Genomic DNA, 19,066 nt, shown 5'->3' with positions numbered 1-19,066 from the left:
AAGAAAACATTTGTGTCACACTACTTTGGAAGTCATACAATTAATTACTATACAAACATATCCAGACGCAGATCTCTGAACTCTTTCCACTTTGTATATGTTAGATGTGGTGCCAAATAACATTTAAAAACAATAAAATAATATAAAATAAAAGGCATAAAATAATAATGGATTGAAGACACTATTCTATGTTGTTCTGATTCATTAAAACTAAATTAAGCTTACTGGCCAAATATAGGTATACAAAATGAATACAAAGAATTCGATTACTACAGAAAATTTGAAGTATTCACAGTATATGCGACAATTTGTACAATACCTATCTCGGTCTGTCTGTATGTTTTGTATTTTAATTCCCCACGACTGACCTCTTAATACACTGATATCATATTTACGATGAGCGTTTAATTAAGTTTGTAATTTTTATTTTGGAAAATATGCAGTTAATGCCCATGTGCGTGTGCTGAGAAAAAATAAATATATAATTTAAGTGTTTTTAATTGTAAGCCTGTTATTAATGCCACTGAAATTGAATGATAAACATATTGCTTTCAATAATTTTTAAAATGTCAATGTAATTCTTAATGTTTATAAAATGTCCATCTTCTTCATGGAAGGTAGGTACCGTTTTGCAGTCCGCCCAATTCTATAGCTTCACACTTACATCTTTATATATTCTCATATTTTCTTCTTTACTCTGATTCTCTTCCTGATGCAAGCTTTTTTCAGCTTCTCTGTTTTTCTCTTGATTTTCTTTTTTGTGATGATTTTGTCTTGTTTTCTTATAATAATGTCAACAGATTTAATCTTGGATTCATCGCCAAAATCTGTACTGATGTCGAGAGAACTACATTCAGTTCAATCCACTTCACCATGATATTGTATTTAAAAAAATTCCCAAAAAATCTTAAATGTATGTTTGTAGAAATGAAACTTGATAACAAAAAAAAGTTTTTAAACCCAAATGTTTAAAAACAGCGGGTTTCCGGGGAAGCATTGAAACAAAAATCACTAAAAAATCCCAACAAAAAATCGATTTTTAAATATTTTTTACTTTCGTAGATTCGCTCGGGGTGCATGGCCCAAAATTTAAGTTAACTTTTAACAAAATACTTTTTTTTGTATTTTTTAAAATATGGGACTTTACATATAGGAAAAATTTGAAAAAAAAATTTTGGGGAAAAAACAAATATTTAAATTGAAAAACGGAAAAAAAACTAGGTGATTTACGTTTCACTTTTTTTTTATTTTGAATATTTAGTAAAGTCCCCAAACGCACTAAACAGGAATTTCCGCCCAGCAAAGGGGAAAAGGGTCGCCAAATGGGACCTGATTAAAAAGACAGGGTTATTTTTTTGATAAAACCATGAAATCTAAACCCAAATTTCTTAATTTTGAACATCCCCTTAAAATAAAAATTCCCGAAAAAAACTATGTTTTTATTAAAGTGTGTTCAAAAGTTCAGACTTTTTCCGAAAAAAAATTTTTTTTGTTTTTTTTTAAAGTTATAAAAGGTACAAAAAATTTCGGGAATCTATCAAGACGTTTAATAAGGCTTGTTTTTGAAATTTTGCCCCGTAAAGTACTTTGCTTACCCCTTTTTCCTGTACAGACCGTAACTCCTGAAAAAAAAATTGCTTTGTAAAAAAATTTGAACTCGGGGACTCGATGTTTTACGATAATATCAAATCAGTATAATGTATTCTGTAAGTCTGGACACTTTTTTCGTTTGCTGTTACTTTGATTAAAAAATCGTGAATTTTTTTTATTAAACCCTTTTAAATCAAAAAATTTTTACACGTTTATCTGAAATAAATTTTTAGTGCTTTGATCTTTAAGCTATTTTATCCCAAAGTTCTAAATGAAAAAAAAAAAATGTAGCTTTTAAAAAATTTTTAAAGGGGCCGTTAAAATTTTTTACGAAATTAAAAAAAATTTAAAATTTAAATTTTTTAAAAAAAGGAACGGGGGTTTGAAAAAAAAATTTTTTAAATTACAGTTTATACAAATTTTTTTTAAAGGCCCTTTATTTTTGCGTAAATTTCTAAAAGGTCACTACGGGACCTCTAGGATATAACAAAAAGATTACGCGACTTACAATGTGACCTCTATATCTGTTTCTGTCTCACTTTATCAAACATAATCTAATGCAGAGTTGAAATACTCGTCTCAACTTACAGATAACGTGTACTTGCCTTTACACGGTCGGAAACAATAGAAGTGTGCATTTTAATAACAGCAGAAAATATGTCTTCCTTCGCCCCGGAATCTAAAGGGTCAGGCCCAGGAGCCACTGCAAACTACCAGGAGTTTGACAAACCGGACGCCACGTATTTTAAAGGTAAGTTGCACAATTATATTTTAAATTGCCGAAGAAAAACTCTTGTTTACATTTTCTATTTTGTGTTGCAGTGCACATTCATTATGAATTCATGCAAAAAACCTTATAACTTCCTTTTTTTTCTTATTATATGGCAAAACTTTTTATTTTCAAGTACCTTTTAAGGGGAAAGGGTTCAATAGTATATTTGTTTGGTGGTCATTTTCATGTGCCCACTTAAAATAAATTAAATGTTTTTTGAATGTTTTATGAAATTTTAAACCCCAAAAAAGTTTGATTTTTTTAAAGATTGGCACACACAAAACTTTTCCCTTTTTAACTCAAAACCCTAAAACGCCCTCGGGAAGAAAAATAAATATAATTACGCCTTTCTTTTGATCAGGGTTTAAATCTTTACATATAAAAGAAGTGCGGGTTTTAAAGTTACCCGCACTCCGGGGCATCCAAAATTGATTGGCATGGGGGTTTTACATTTGTGACCAGTATAAAATCAAACAAAAATTTCATATTTAAAAAGGGGCTCGTTCATTGGTTCTTTTTGTTTATATTGTTTTTATTTTTGACTATGAACAAAAGGGGAAAAAACCCCAAAAACACTCGGAAAACTGTTTAAATACTGGGGGGGGGGGGGGGGGGCTACGCCCCCTCTTTAAAAATCAGAAAACCCTCTTTGTTTCGGGGGCTCTTTCTATTATTTAAACTGTATATTGGACTACTTCGTTCCAGTAAAAAGGTGCACTTCTTTAAACAAGTAAAAGGCACATTTCCCGCGTTTAAATTTTCCAAGTTTTTTCCCTTTCGTGTATTTTAAAAAAAGCCCGATAAACCCATCCCCCAAATTAAAAATGTAAAAAAGCCATTTTGTATGAAAAAATTTAAAAATAGCATTTTCCTTTTAAAATTAGTCGGGGCATTTCCCAAAAACTGGGGATCATTCCCCGGAAAAAACCCACAACGGCTCCCAAAAACCCTTTACAGGCTCTCTTCGTTTTTAAAGATTTTTAGAGATTGTTTTGCTAAAAGTTTGTGCCCGCCCCCCCCCAAACCGTAAGAGCTCGTTTTCCAAAACATTTTTTACAAACTTTTGGGCGCCCTTTAGATTTAATCAAAACCAATTTTCTGGCCAGTTTTAAAATTTTCAGGGGTTTCATATTAAAAATCACTAAAACAAATGTTTTGTTTGGGGAATCCCTTTTTAAAGAAAAAACCATTCATTATAGGTCAAGAATTGTCCCCTTTTTCCGGGAAAACCCTTTCCTTGGTCATTTGAAACTGTGGTTTAAAATTAAAGTATGTTTTGTGAAGAGGGCAAAAATCTTTTCCTTTTTTTAAAACTTTCAAGTTACTTTTCCGAAAAAATTTTGCTTTTTGAAAAGCTTACAAAGTTTTAAATTAATCCCTTTAAAAAAACCCGGGTTTCCACAAAAAATTTTAACTGAAAAATTATGTTTAAATCAAACAAATGTTATTTTGAAAAAATTTTTTTCCCTTTTCAAATTAAATTTGTTTGACGGCGTTTCCTTTTTGAAAGCCCCCCCAACAAAAAACTCTTTCAGAATTTCAGGTTGGAATTTATTGACCGAATATAAAACGTATCAAACTTTGAAACTGCAATATTTTGAGTTTTCTTTACAGATTAAAAGCCCTTTTGGGAAATTTACTAATCGTATAATTTTGGGTTTTCTTTACGAAATTTTCAATTCGTTTAATTTCCCTTTAAATATGATTTTGACTAGTAAAAACTTCTTTTTTTTTTTTAAATTTAGGTTAGACAAGACCCCCCTTTTAAAAGATGCTGGCCCAGCAAAAAACTAGGGTTTATAAAAACATTACAACCCGTCACAGGAAAAATAAATTAAAAGGGAAATTAAAAAGGTCTATGACTTTTATTTTTAAAATTTTAAAAGCATTTTAAACATTATAAAAACATTATTTTCTGTTTTTAAGAGAAAAACAAACTTGTATCATCATTTTTTTAAATCAAAAAATTAAACCCTTTCTTAGTTGAAAGATTATTTTCGTTATATAAAACGGGTTTTAGGGGACGTAAAAAGGGGAAGAAGGGTTTGAGTTTTTTCTTCTTTTTTTGGCACACCTTTAGAGGAACAGGTTAGAAATAACTGATTTTACTCAAGCTATTGCAATAAAACTTATATTAAAATTTCCTGTTTTTTTTTTAAAATATAATCTTTGCACGTATAACATTAAACTTTAACTTTGCTTTTAAATTTTTCCTGTACGTTTTTTTTTGGGGTTTGTAATAACCGTTTTTTTTAAAAAATTAAAATTTCATGGAATAGATTACAAAAAAGTTTTTGTTTAATGGTCAACGGGTGGGGACCCGTTGGGTTTTCCCGATTTTTTGATTCGACCGTGGGACGATGGCAAAACCCCAAAATTTGGCAAATGCGCGAAGGCGACTTCAGCCGGGTGCGGGGTTTTTTCAAAAAAACTTGGTGTAAAAGTTACGGGACATTTCATGATAGGTTTAGTTGTATGTTTTAAAACCCATAATTACTTTTTTATAATTAGGGAAAAATCAACATAAAACCCTTTTACAAATATTTTGCAGTAATTTTAATTTGAATTTTAGCAGGGAGGGTATATTTTTTTTTTTCCCCCAAAAATTTAGTAGTATGCTTTTTTTGAAAAATTTTCCCAAATTTTTGGTTTCAAAAATTTTAACCAAAAAAAATTTACATTTTTTTTTAAAAGAGATTTTGCACCAGAGGGGGGGCTACCCTGAAGAGAAAAATTTAAAAATTTCTCGACGAAAATCGTTTGCCCCTTGCCCTGGAATTACAAAAAAAAGACAGGGGAAAATTTACTCGGGGAAAAACATCAAAACCTTTTTTGCACACCCAAGGTTTACCGGTGGAAAAGTTTTAAATTTTTATGCTTTCTATTTTGAAATAGGAAAAAATAAAGTCAATGCGGAGTGTCTTTCCCCAGATATTTTTTTTTTCATCCCCCCAAATTTTTTCTTTCAAGTATTTGTATTCTTTTTATTGTTAGGTAATCATTTTTAAGGCATTGAAATAAAGTAGGGTATTGAAATTTGACAGCCGCCTAGATTTTCAATCATACTTTATATTTTTTCCCAGAAGGATAAAAAATTTTTTTCATTTTTTTTTCAAGGGAAAAAACCCTTTTAAGGAAAGCCCAAAAAAAAGTACCATATTTATAAAAACAGATTATGAATGGGGGCTGGAAGAAACCCCGGATGCCCCGGAATCTTTGCTTAGCTGCAGCACATTTCCCAAGAAATCCCTGGAAGTTGCCAAGGGACTTGGAGCTAAAAAACTTTGGTGGCATTATTGTTTTTAGCCAGATATATGGTCATATGGTATTACAACCTTTAAAGTTTAAAAATTAAAAATTTTGAAAGTTCTAGAAGAATAAAGTTTTTTTTTAAATTTTCGTAGAAGAAAACCCGACATTTTTTTTTAAAATGTTTTAAAAAAGGTTTAAAAAAAAATAAATTTTTAAATTATAAGCAAACGTTACCATACAATATATAAAAATAACATTATCATTTTTTTGTGATTTTCAGTTTTTTTGGGGTGGACGGGGAAGGCATATACTTTATTGAATAAGACTTTATTAAAAGGAGAAAAATCATTTTTGGGAAAACTTTTTTTAAAAATGGTTCGGGGTTAAAGTTTCACTTTTATGTTAAATGCTCAGTTTAAACAACACTTGAAGATCCTGTATGTTGCCAACCCCAAAACGGGGAATTAAATTTATATATATATATAAAATTATATATAAAATATATATATTATATATTTATTTTATATATATATATATTTATATAATTAAAAATTTTTTTATTCTTAAAAAATTTCCCAAAAACACCCAAGAATATGTTAGATATTTTATGCAAAGTTTATGCGCTTTTAAAAGGGCATTAAAAAGTAACATTAAAAAACTTTGTATGTATTCTTTTTCTTTTTTTGAAAAAAAAATTTGATTTAAAAATTAAACGGAAATTTAAAATTTTTAAATTTGCTCCCCTTTTTTACATGAAATGTAAATTTCTTTAACGTAAAATTTTACAAATAATGCTTTTTGGAACTTACAATATTTGGGTATATTTTTCAAAATTTAGCATAAATTTTATATTAAAAACATTTTTAAAAAGGGTTTTTTCAGGATTTTTTAAATTCCCAAGGGAAACATTCATATACAATCGGTTTTACCATGTCCCACCCATTGGGCCTGTGTTTTTGGGGGGTTGTTTATCGGGGTGTGTTCCCATTTAAAGGGCCCCATCCCAAGCTGATCTTTTTCGATCAAAGTTTTTAAATGTTAAAAAATTCATTACATGAATTCAAATGCATTTTAAAAGTAAAGTTGTTAAAATTTTAAAAAGTACAAGAAGAAAAATGGATTTACTGGCACAAAATTTCTTATTGAACCCCAAAAAAAGGGCCGTCAAAAAACCAGTTAAAAGAATTTTTGGGAATATTACGTTATTCGGAGCAAAAATTGTCAAAATTTCCATTCCCTTTTTAAAATTTCAATATATTCCTTATTTTTCAAAAAAAAATTGTTAAAGTAGAAAAATTTCCCCTTTGTTTCCCTGTCAATAAAAAGTATTTAAAGGCGAAAAATGTCCAAAATTTTTAAAAAATTGGAAAAAACATCCCTTGGGAAAAAATCCCTTTTAAAAAGATAAGCCTTCTTTGAATGAAAACGTTTTGCTGTACAAATAATAAGGATTTAAAATAGACAAACCCCTTTCCGGACATGGTGCGAAAATATTGTTGTATTGTAGTTTAGTGCATTTTTAAAAGTTTTTTTTTTCAGAACTTAAAACATAATTTACATATTTTCGAAACATGACAGTTATTGCTTTCCCTTTAAAAATTGGAATTGGGCAGGGGTTAAGGTAAGATGTTTCTTGCCCACAACTTTTCTTTGTTCAACTTATTTTAAAAAAACATCCACTTTTTTGGCCCCTTTTATTTTTTTTTATTATGATTAAAGCGCGTGTGTTTTTGGTTTTATTTTTCCCGCTTTTAAAAATTTAGCCTAAAACAAAATTCACTTTTTTGGTCACGGATATTTAGCACGATTTGCCCTGGGATCTGCGTAAGGGAAAAATTTTTTAAATTTTTAATGTTAAAAAAGTTTAAACGTAAAAATTATTGCACATTTTCCCCTAAGTTAAAACAAAGTTTTAAAAACCCGGGTTCATTCAAATTTATGTAGATTAAATTTTTTTTGCTGTGAAATGGGTTTTTACCAGTTGTATTGAAAAAAAAAGTTTTACTCATTATTAAGAAATAAAGAATTTACAAACCCTTTAGCTTAAAAAATGGAAAAAACATTTAGGACCATCAAATTGGGCTAAAAAATCTTTATTGATGTGGAAAATATGCAATATTATAATTTTTTTTTTTGGGCAAAAGTTTGGGAGTTGGGCCGTTGACTAACCTGGTTCACCGATCTTGGAAAAGGCAAATGACAGTTCCCCATGGAAAAATCAAAAACCCGTACACAGGTTATAGAGTAAAATATATTATTATCAAATTTAAAAAAAGCCCCAACACTGTGTAAACTTAACCTATTCGTGGGTTTTTGTTTTTGTAAAAAAAAAATTTTTTCCCTGATAGAAAAAAAAAAAAATTCTTTTTTCATGGAAAAATTAAATTTTTAAGAATTTATTTTAAAAAACTGATTTATGTTTACCTTTAAAAAAAAATACATCATTTTTTGTAAAACTTTTAAGCTTTTTAAAAAATTAAATTTATCACAAATTGATTTTATTTTAAAATGTATCCCGGGTTTTGCTACAACAAAAAGTTAATCAGGAAATCTAAAAACCCCCCAAAAAGTAGTTCCTTTTAGAACATATTAAAACCCCCTTTAAAAAAGTATATATCTATAATTTATCTGTTAAAAGCTTTTGAATTTAAACATTTCATTCAAAGTCCCCAAAGGGGTAATTCAATAAAAAATACAAAGTTAAGCTGCCAAAGTTTGAGCCTGGTCAGACTGCATTTAAAGAAAAGACTGGCCTGGGTCTATACTGGGGTTTCAAAGGCCCGATCACCCTTTTTGTTCCCGCAAAAGGTTTTGGGTTAAAACCCAAAAAAAGTTTTTACTTTTTTTGTACAAACAAGTTTAAAACATTGTTATTTTTCGTGGGGGTTTTTTCAGGTGATTTTGAAAAAAAGGTGGAAAATTTGCATTCCGGTGGCTTAAATTTGACTGTTAAAAAACCAGAGAAAATCAACCAAAAACTCCAAAAAAATGTTTTTAAATTTCCCCACATAGGTATATAATTTTCCTTAGGCGGAAAAAGTAAAAATTTCTGTTTTTTGTTAAATAGATTTTCAAAAAATTTCCAAAAAGAAGGTTCTTAAAAAGTCCCCACCCAATAGGGTTTGGTAGGCCAGTTAGAAAATACTAAAATTTTAATTTGTAAATTTTTTTCGGTTTTTCACCTTTTTTCAAAAGTGATCTGTTCTTAAAATTTTAGGCCCCTGGATTCATTTTCAAGGGCCTTTAAAGTGCGCGGCGAATAAAGAAGAAGGGGGATTTGCGCCCAAAAAATGTTCAAAGGGATGGCCATTTTACATTTTAATACTCAATTTAAGAAATAATCTGTAGCCCGTATGTTTTTAAATTTTTGTCTCACAAAAAACACATAAAGTCAAATTATATTTTTTACAGTTTTGATAATATGTTTTTTGCCACTCCATTAAAATTTTGGGTTTATAAAAAATGACTAATTTTAATTTTTAAATAAAAAGCACCCAAAAAGTCATATAAAAATTTCAAAACAAAAAGTAACAAAATTCAAAAAGATGAAAAATTTACCCGCAAAATCTTAAAAAAAAAACTTACGAAAATAATAACATCTTAATCTTTTAATGTTAAGAAATTTAAAAAAAAATTATATCAATCTTTTATCTTTGCTATGACTTAAAAAACGGTATAGTTCGTTTTTAGCAGTGGTATAGGACAGAAAATTGACCAAGGAAAGACATTTTATTCGGGAGCTAGAAAGGGAAAAAATCTCGCTGGAAAAAATAAAAAAGAAAAAAATAGTGATCTTAAATTGCCCATTTTTAGAATGTTACTAAAATTTGTTAAAATTATCTGAAAACAAAAAAAAAAAAAAGTCAAAAGATTAAAATTTAAAAATTAAAATTAACATAATCAAAACAAAAATATGGGGGACCAAAAGCACCAATTTTAAAAAAGATGTTAAAAAATTTTCCTTTCTGCCTTTTCATTTTAAAAGGGGAAGCATCATCTTGTATTTTCTGTTCAGGAGTCACATAATTTTCTTTTTGTTGTAAAAAAATAAAGGGTCGCTATCTGGAAAAATATTTGCTTATTTCATGAAATTTTTACAGCAAATTTATTAACGCATTTTCAATTTTTTCTTTTAGAAAAACACCAATTTGGGTAACCCGGCCCCCCGGGGCAGGGTTCCGGTCAACAAGAAAAAATTACGGCCAATTTAAAGAATTTTATGTTTTTTAAAATGAAAAATTTTAACGCAAAATCACGCAAATGTACGTTTTCAACCCTTAAAAATTCTTTTTTAAGCAAAAGTTTTAAAACAAAACTTTTTAAAACACAAATGAAAAAATTCCCTCTTAAAAAGAAGGCTGCTTAAAATGAAAATTTAACAAGTAAAAACAAAACCCCCCGTAAAAAAAATTGCAATGAAAAATTTCTCACCCAAAAAGGCGAGCTTGAATTAAAAAATAAAAAAAATTAAAATACAATTTCCAAGTGGGGCGTGGAAAATTCTTGTGTCATAGTTGCAAAAGTTTTCTACAAATTTAAAAAGTTTATCCAAGAAGAAATTAGAAAAAGGTTTTAAAAATTTTCCTAATGCAAACTAATCAAAAAGTAAGTAAAGTAACACGGGAAAAAAAGCAAAAATTTTATAAATTATATTTATGTTTAAAGGGAAATATTACATTTTTTAGGGTTTATATCAAATGTATGATAAAAAAAGGGAAAAATAGTCATCTATTAAAACCCCTATAAAGTTTTTGTTTTATAAATTCTGCTACTTTTTACAATTCGTAAAATAATTTTAAAAATTTAAAATTTCTTTCTGAAATGAAAATTTTTGATTGTTTTAATTTTCATTTTTCCCCAAGGGGGCGGGGTTTCTCCTCCAAAAAAAACCTTTTTAATTCTTATTTTCAAAAAAAAAGATTATATACATTTTGAATTCGAAGGGAAAAAAGATGTGTGAATTTGGGCCCGCCCTTAAATATAAAAAAAGTTGGGCCGCCGTTTCCCCCACCCTTGCAATGTTTATTTAAATGCCGTTTGCCTGATCAATATTATATAAAAAAACACATGGGTTTGTGGTAACAGTTTAAAAAAATAATTCCCGGGGGAAAATACTACGCCGAGGGGAAAAAGTATTTATAAAGAGGGATGATAATTTTTTCTGTTACCCACAAACCCCGTGTTATTTTTTTTTATTACCCCCAACAAAAAACTGTTTATGATCTGGGAATTTGGCAAAATAAATCTAAATGTAACAAAAAAAAACCACGAGAAGCAATAACTAAAAATGTCCTTTTCCTTTTTCAAGTTTTAAGTGCACTGTGGGCCCAGAAGAAGAGGAGCTGTTTTTCTTTTATTCTTTAGGCCCAAATGGGTGATTCTACCAGTCAAATTTAAAAATTTAAAAAGCTGTGTTTTAAATTTAAGAAAAAAACCCCTAACCCCTTTATAAGGTTATGATTTGTGAAATTTTGATTTCCCTTTTGCATCCAAGGGAAAATTCTTCGCATGGGTTTTTTTACAAAGTTTCATTTAGGAAAAAAACATTTAACCCACAAAAATGTCTGTCCCCCCAAATCTATCTGTTAACGTTTCATGGTTAAAAATTTTTAAATTATCCTTTGTTGCATGCTTTAATTGTCTGCATGTTCCCGTTGACCCCAAAATTATTTACATTACAATTTCTTTTCCCTTTAAAACGGAAAGTTTCCTTTTTGACTATTCAAAAAAAGATATTTAAATTTCGCAAAAAGTGACCCCTTTGGGTGCCAAAAAACTAAAATTTTTTGAGTAAATTTTTACTTCGCGATGGGCCCCATCGTCGAAAAAAAGAATGAATTTGAAGGGAAAAAAAAGTTTCCCTTTTAAAAAGGAAAGGCTTTGCCCAGTTGTTTCCATTTTATCCCTTCCCTAAATTTTTTTCAATTTATTTTTTAACTTTTTTTTTTTTTAATTACGGCATTTTTTATCAGTCGGGCATTAAATTTTGATCGGGAAAAAAAGGGGATTCCCCTTTTAAGGGTTCCCGATCAGGCAAAAAAATGTTCCCAAAAAACCTTTTCCCCATCGGGAAATTTTTTTTACCTTTTTTTCGTTTGTTCAAGAAAAATGGCCCGGGGCATAAACCCGTTTTCAACCCGCTTCAAATTTTAATATCATACTTAAGAAAAAAAATACATCTAAAAACCTACCGAGTTTATTTTTTTTTTAAAAGTTTTATTTAAAATTTTGGGTGAATTTTAAATTTTGTTTTTTTTTCCCCAAAAACCCCCTTCCCTTTAAAAAAAAAAAAAAAAAAAAAAAAAAAAAAAAAAAAAAAAAAAAAAAAAAAAAAAAAAAAAAAAAAAAAAAAAAAAAAAAAAAAAAAAAAAAAAAAAAAAAAAAAAAAAAAAAAAAAAAAAAAAAAAAAAAAAAAAAAAAAAAAAAAAAAAAAAAAAAAAAAAAAAAAAAAAAAAAAAAAAAAAAAAAAAAAAAAAAAAAAAAAAAAAAAAAAAAAAAAAAAAAAAAAAAAAAAAAAAAACCAAAAAAAAAAAAAAAAAAAAAAAAAAAAAAAAAAAAAAAAAAAAAAAAAAAAAAAAAAAAAAAAAAAAAAAAAAAAAAAAAAAAAAAAAAAAAAAAAAAAAAAAAAAAAAAAAAAAAAAAAACCCAAAAAAAAACCCCAAAAACCCCACCAAAAAAAAAAAAAAAAAAAACAAAAAAAAAAAAAAAAAAAAAAAAAAAAAAAAAAAAAAAAAACAAAAAAAAAAAAAAAAAAAAAAAAAAAAAAAAAAAAAAAAAAAAAAAAAAAACAAAAAAAAAAAAAAAAAAAAAAAAAAAAAAAAACAAAAAAAAAACCCCCCCCAAAAAAAAAAAAAAAAAAAAAAAAAAAAAAAAAAAACAAAATTTTTTGGGGGAAAATTGCCCCCCGAATTTTTAAAAAATATTATCATTTTAAAATTTTTAAATAATGGCCCCTCTAAACCCCTTTAATTTTTTTAAAAGGGGTTTTTGTTATTGTTCCCTTGACCTTTGTAAACCTTTAAAAACAATTTGGGTCATTTACCAAATTAAAAATTTAAATTAAAACAAAAACTTTTATTTTAAAAAGGGTTAGTTTTTAGTAACCCCCCCCCCCCCAAAAAAAAAATATAGGTCATACTATAGTTATGACCAATCAATATATGAAATATGAAGACTTTTTGATAGATAGTTTTTAAGATAATTAGCAGAAACAATGTGGTCTAACGACGGATAAACAAACATACTTGAGGTCCGTGTGACCATGACCATTGACTTAAAGACCCCAAAAAACGATAGGGTCGACCAATCAATATGTGAAAAATAATGACTTAGTGAAAGATAGTTTTCAGGATAATGAGCTTAAACCATTCTGACATTAAAGACCCCTGTGACCTTGACCTTTGAACTATCGACAACAAATTCATAGGAGTGATTTACTACATATGACTTATTAATTTGGAAATATGAAGACTTTGTGGGAAATAATTTTTAAGATAATGAGCGGAAACCATTCTGACATTTAGGGTCCCTGTGACCTTGACCTCTGACATAATGACCCTGAAATCAATAGGTGTCATTTATTATAGTAATGTCCAATTAGTATGAATATTATGAAGACTGTGATAAATAGTTTTTAAGATAATAACTGAGGTCTACCGCGATGGACTGACCGACCAACATTAACATACCATATATTTTATTCAACATAAAATTGTATACATACAATTTATAGTCTTACAGATATTGTGTGGACATCAGCAAATCAATATACCCGCTCTTCTTCGAAGTGGGGCATAATGAAAATACAAATGTAACTAGGGCCGGGAACAAATAAGAAAATTGATGTTCGAATATTCGTTTTTTCCATATTCGAATATATTTGAATATTCGCTTTTACAAAATTTGCGAAGACACCACCTATGATGCTATCATTTGTATCTGAACTGCTAGACACACCAGACTTCAAAACATTCACTCCATGACTCACATGTTGATTTGTTGCACAAATAATTTTATATGTTGGTGTTGTCCCAAGCAATCTCAATCAACACGAAAAAATTCCAGAATAAAACGCGCTAACTTAAAGAATAAAACTTCTCAAACAGGAAACATTTAATGATGAATATTATGTTAGATGCCTGATCAGGAAACAGTGTTTCCAAAACGGGAAGCAGCTACTTCTTAGTAAAATCGTAAAACTTCACTCAAATTCACTTTCAGATTATTTCAATTTTAGACATTTTAAAAGAAAATGACTCGGTAGGATTTTAGATGTATCTTTTCTGCACTTAAATCAGCTGTTCATATTGAAGTGGGTTGAAAACTATTATGCACCGGCCATTTTTCCTGAACTACGTAAAAAAAGGCCAAAAAACTTCCCGATCGGGAAGGATTTTGACGTTTGCTGCCTGATCGGGAAGCCTTGAAGGGAAATCCCCTTGTTTCCCGATCAGGAAGTATGCCCGACTGTGTATATCATAAAGGGTTTATTTAGTTTTTTTTCTCGAAAAAAAAAAGTTTCACTTTTAAAGGGATAGGTAGGGTAAGCCCAAGACTGGACGAGCACCTGTGCCCATTTGTTTGAGCACCAGTGTTATGCGTGCAAATTTGGACCAAATAGGGACCAGAAGTCCACTGATTATAACTGAACGGGAACATGCTGACGATAACAGTAGCAACTTTTTTTGTAAAAACGAATATTTTTTTGTCAAAAACGATTCGAAATCTATTCTATAATGTATAAAACTAATAAAGAAAATAATCAATCGTAAAAATACTAACATTGGCTCTCACATGTAGATCAATCTTTCATACCGAAGGGAAATAAGTGTGAACATTTCATTTCCACTTTTTTCGCAGAGAGTCATTCGTTTTGGCAGTTGCTAATTTCATTTATATAGCAGCTTTAGAGACAAGTAAATGCACTAAAAGACTTCGTGACGTGGTACCAATTAATAAGCATGTATCAACTATGTTACACCTAAAATATCTATGATCGACAACACAGGAGATCAGCACGTGGTAAGGTTAATGATATGCATGGGCTATTTTTAGATTACCTCACCAAGACGTTTTAACTCTGTCAGTAGATCTAAATATATAACTTGATCATGCACTTATATTCTGCGTGATTCGGTCACGATCTTTTGGTAAGCAGGACCGCCCTTTGGCTACAGTAACTATTCTCTATTGTATAAAACTAATAAAGACAAAAACCAATTATAAAAGAAACTAACTTTTGCGTCTTGAAAAAGAATTGAAACGGAATCAAGTAAAAATAGAAATCCGATTTATATAAACAAACTGGGATTACCGAAGTAACTAAAATAGCTTAGATTTCCGTAATATTTCTTCGTCTGAGTCCGCAGTATGACGAAATCGCCCGAATTGTCACGATTGCAATCGGAACTACCTCGGCTGTTATCATTAATCCGAAGAGTGACGGAAAGGGCCGAAAAGTTGCGATTGGCATGATTGCAGCTGGTTTCCCGTTCAATCATGCACTAACAAATGTAAGCAGGAAACCACCTAACCGGAACAACTAATGCAAAACAAATGGCTTGCAGCCGTGGCTGCAAGCCAAAAATGGCGGCCATTTTATTTCATTTTATTTAGAAAAAAGACCACGTGACCAGATTTTATACTGTTAAAAATACTGTTACCTATGTAACGGTACAAAATTCGTAGTCACGTGGTACACTTGCATTAACAGTAAGAATAACTCCCAGAGGCCTATGGGAAATTAGCATTACGAAAAAAGTGAGGGGTAATAACATTTCATGTTGTTAATGAAACTGCAAGTACAATAGGCTACACTTTTTTTATCTGGTAACAACATTGAGGTTACTTTAATTATAAGAGAAATGAGCTCTGACATGACAAAACAAACATAATGGGTTTGCGACCAGCATGGATCCAGACCGGCCTGCTCATCCGCGCAGTCTGATCAGGACCCATGCTGTTCGCTTACAAACCGTATATAACAAGTAGAGAAACTGATAGCGAACAGCGTGGATCCTGATCAGACTCAAATATAATCATATTGTTTGCATTTGTATGAAATGTCGTTACCACCCAGATAACTATTATATTATTAATATTTGTATCATAGTTTGGAGACCTTTCTGTTGAAAATGTGTCAGGGTTAAATCGTTTACATATACATGCACAGTGCGTTAACTGGAGTGCGGGTATTAGTTACCCGCACTCCAGAGCATGCCCATTGATTGGCTCATTTTTGCTGGGGTTTACATATTGTGACGGCAGAGAAAGGGAAAACGACAGAAATGTCATATCCAGATGTTCGTTCATTGGTTCATTTTTGCCGGGGTTTCATATTGTGATACAGGGAACGTGCTTTTATGTTTGACTATGATACAAAAGAGAAAGAACACCAAAACACTCGGCAATCTGATTTATACTCGGGGGCTACGCCCCCTCGTAAAAATCAGATAGCCTCGTGTTTCGTTGCTCTTTCTATTACATATTCATGGTTCTCTTGACACTTGATTTGTCACAAAGTCTATACACTTTTTATATATAAGAATTTCTTGGATCGTCAAATGTATCTATTTAAAACGATTTGTAAACTATATACTGAACTGAATCTTTTCAAAGGCGTACCAGTCTTTGTTATTATATTACTGTTCATTTGACGCCAGTTGAAATCTTATTTCCATGGAGATAAAAGAGCGAAACGCTCAAAATCTTCTGACATGTCCTCGCATTGACATGCAAATTATGATAAGTTTGATAAGTTTATTTCAATATTCCATTGGGCCAAATGGCCCATGAGGATAAACAGATACACGATACATGACAAGACAGTGTAAAGCATATACATACAATAACATGTGTAAATGTAGAAGGTATACAAAAAATTGTATATCATCAATTAAAATGAACATCAGAACAAAAGGACAATCAAATTTACCTAATGTTAAATAAATTACCACTGTCTAGCAAAACTTACAGAGAAGTGAACTTCATACATTGTATTGAATTAATTTGATAAGATACATGTATATAATATAATGCATCATATAAATTTATATTCATATTTATATTCATATTTGCTTGAGTATGTATATGCTGTTCTTGTCGAATCAAAATACAAGAACAACATAACCATTTGTCGGTAAGTTTAGATATAGAATCAATTTAAACAAGAGCTGTCGGTAGGACAGCAATGCTCGACTATTCTTAGTGCTTGATAGTAAAAAAAATGCTTGATACAGTTACCTCCTCCTGTTTACAGGTTGGGGTCATGATGATGAACAAGTGTGCAAAGTTTCAAAGCCATATGTCAATGGACTTTGAAAATATTTGAACTATTACAAAAACTTTAACGTAAATTCTAAGTCGAAAAAGGGGCTTAATTCTGTCAAAATGCTTGATAGAGTTACCTCCTACTGTTTACAGATTGGGGTCATGATGTTGAACAAGTGTGCAAAGTTTCAAAGCCATATGTCAATGGACTTTGAAAATATTTGAACTATTACAAAAACTTTAACGTAAATTCTAAGTCGAAAAAGGGGCATAATTCTGTCAAAATGCTTGATAGAGTTACCTCCTCCTGTCTACTGGTTGGGGTCATGATGGTGAACAAGTGTGCAAAGTTTTAAAGCCATATGTCAATGGACTTTGAAAATATTTGAACTATTACAAAAACTTTAACGTAAATTCTAAGTCGAAAAAGGGGCATAATTCTGTCAAAATGCTTGATAGAGTTACCTCCTCCTGTCTACAGGTTGGGGTCATGATGGTGAACAAGTGTGCAAAGTTTCAAAGCCATATGTCAATGGACTTTGAAAATATTTGAACTATTACAAAAACTTTAACGTAAATTCTAAGTCGAAAAAGGGGCATAATTCTGTCAAAATGCTTGATAGAGTTACCTCCTCCTGTCTACAGGTTGGGGTCATGATGGTAAACAAATGTGCAAAGTTTCAAAGCCATATGTTAATGGACTTTGAAAATATTTGAACTATTACAAAAACTTTAACGTAAATTCTAAGTCGAAAAAGGGGCTTAATTCTGTCAAAATGCTTGATAGAGTTACCTCCTACTGTTTACAGATTGGGGTCATGATGTTGAACAAGTGTGCAAAGTTTCAAAGCCATATGTCAATGGACTTTGAAAATATTTGAACTATTACAAAAACTTTAACGTAAATTCTAAGTCGAAAAAGGGGCATAATTCTGTCAAAATGCTTGATAGAGTTACCTCCTCCTGTCTACAGGTTGGGGTCATGATGGTGAACAAGTGTGCAAAGTTTTAAAGCCATATGTCAATGGACTTTGAAAATATTTGAACTATTACAAAAACTTTAACGTAAATTCTAAGTCGAAAAAGGGGCATAATTCTGTCAAAATGCTTGATAGAGTTACCTCCTCCTGTCTACAGGTTGGGGTCATGATGGTGAACAAGTGTGCAAAGTTTCAAAGCCATATGTCAATGGACTTTGAAAATATTTGAACTATTACAAAAACTTTAACGTAAATTCTAAGTCGAAAAAGGGGCATAATTCTGTCAAAATGCTTGATAGAGTTACCTCCTCCTGTCTACTGGTTGGGGTCATGATGGTGAACAAGTGTGCAAAGTTTCAAAGCCATATGTCAATGGACTTTGAAAATATTTGAACTATTACAAAAACTTTAACATAAATTCTAAGTCGAAAAAGGGGCATAATTCTGTCAAAATGCTTGATAGAGTTACCTCCTCCTGTCTACAGGTTGGGGTCATGATGGTGAACAAGTGTGCAAAGTTTCAAAGCCATATGTCAATGGACTTTGAAAATATTTGAACTATTACAAAAACTTTAACGTAAATTCTAAGTCGAAAAAGGGGCATAATTCTGTCAAAATGCTTGATAGAGTTACCTCCTCCTGTCTACAGGTTGGGGTCATGATGGTGAACAAGTGTGCAAAGTTTCAAAGCCATATGTCAATGGACTTTGAAAATATTTGAACTATTACAAAAACTTTAACGTAAATTCTAAGTCGAAAAAGGGGCATAATTCTGTCAAAATGCTTGACAGAGTTACCTCCTGTCCTCAGGTTGGGGTCATGATGGTGAACAAGTGTGCAAAGTTTCAAAGCCATATGTCAATGGACTTTGAAAATATTTGAACTATTACAAAAACTTTAACATAAGTGGTTACGCCGACGCCGACGCCGACGCCGACGCTCGGGTGACTGCAATAGCTCTACTTATTCTTATCGAATAGTCGAGCTAAAAATTAAATGAATTTGAAAAAAAACTCGGATGTATATACTGTATCATATAAAATTTTATTTATACTTGTTCAAGTACGTGTATGTTGTTCTTGCCGAAACAAAACACAAGAACAACATAACTATTAGTCAGTAAATTTAGCTATAGAGAGTGGTTCGATTTAAAAAGGGACGCACAATCTTAAGAATCATTTAGCTATACATTTACAAATATATA

This window comes from Ruditapes philippinarum, unplaced genomic scaffold (genome assembly GCF_026571515.1).
Source record: "Ruditapes philippinarum isolate M1 unplaced genomic scaffold, ASM2657151v2 ctg3166_1_1_1_1, whole genome shotgun sequence".
Lineage (NCBI taxonomy): Eukaryota > Metazoa > Mollusca > Bivalvia > Venerida > Veneridae > Ruditapes > Ruditapes philippinarum.
The sequence above is the reverse complement of the archived record's forward strand: the minus strand, read 5'-3'. Positions refer to the sequence as shown.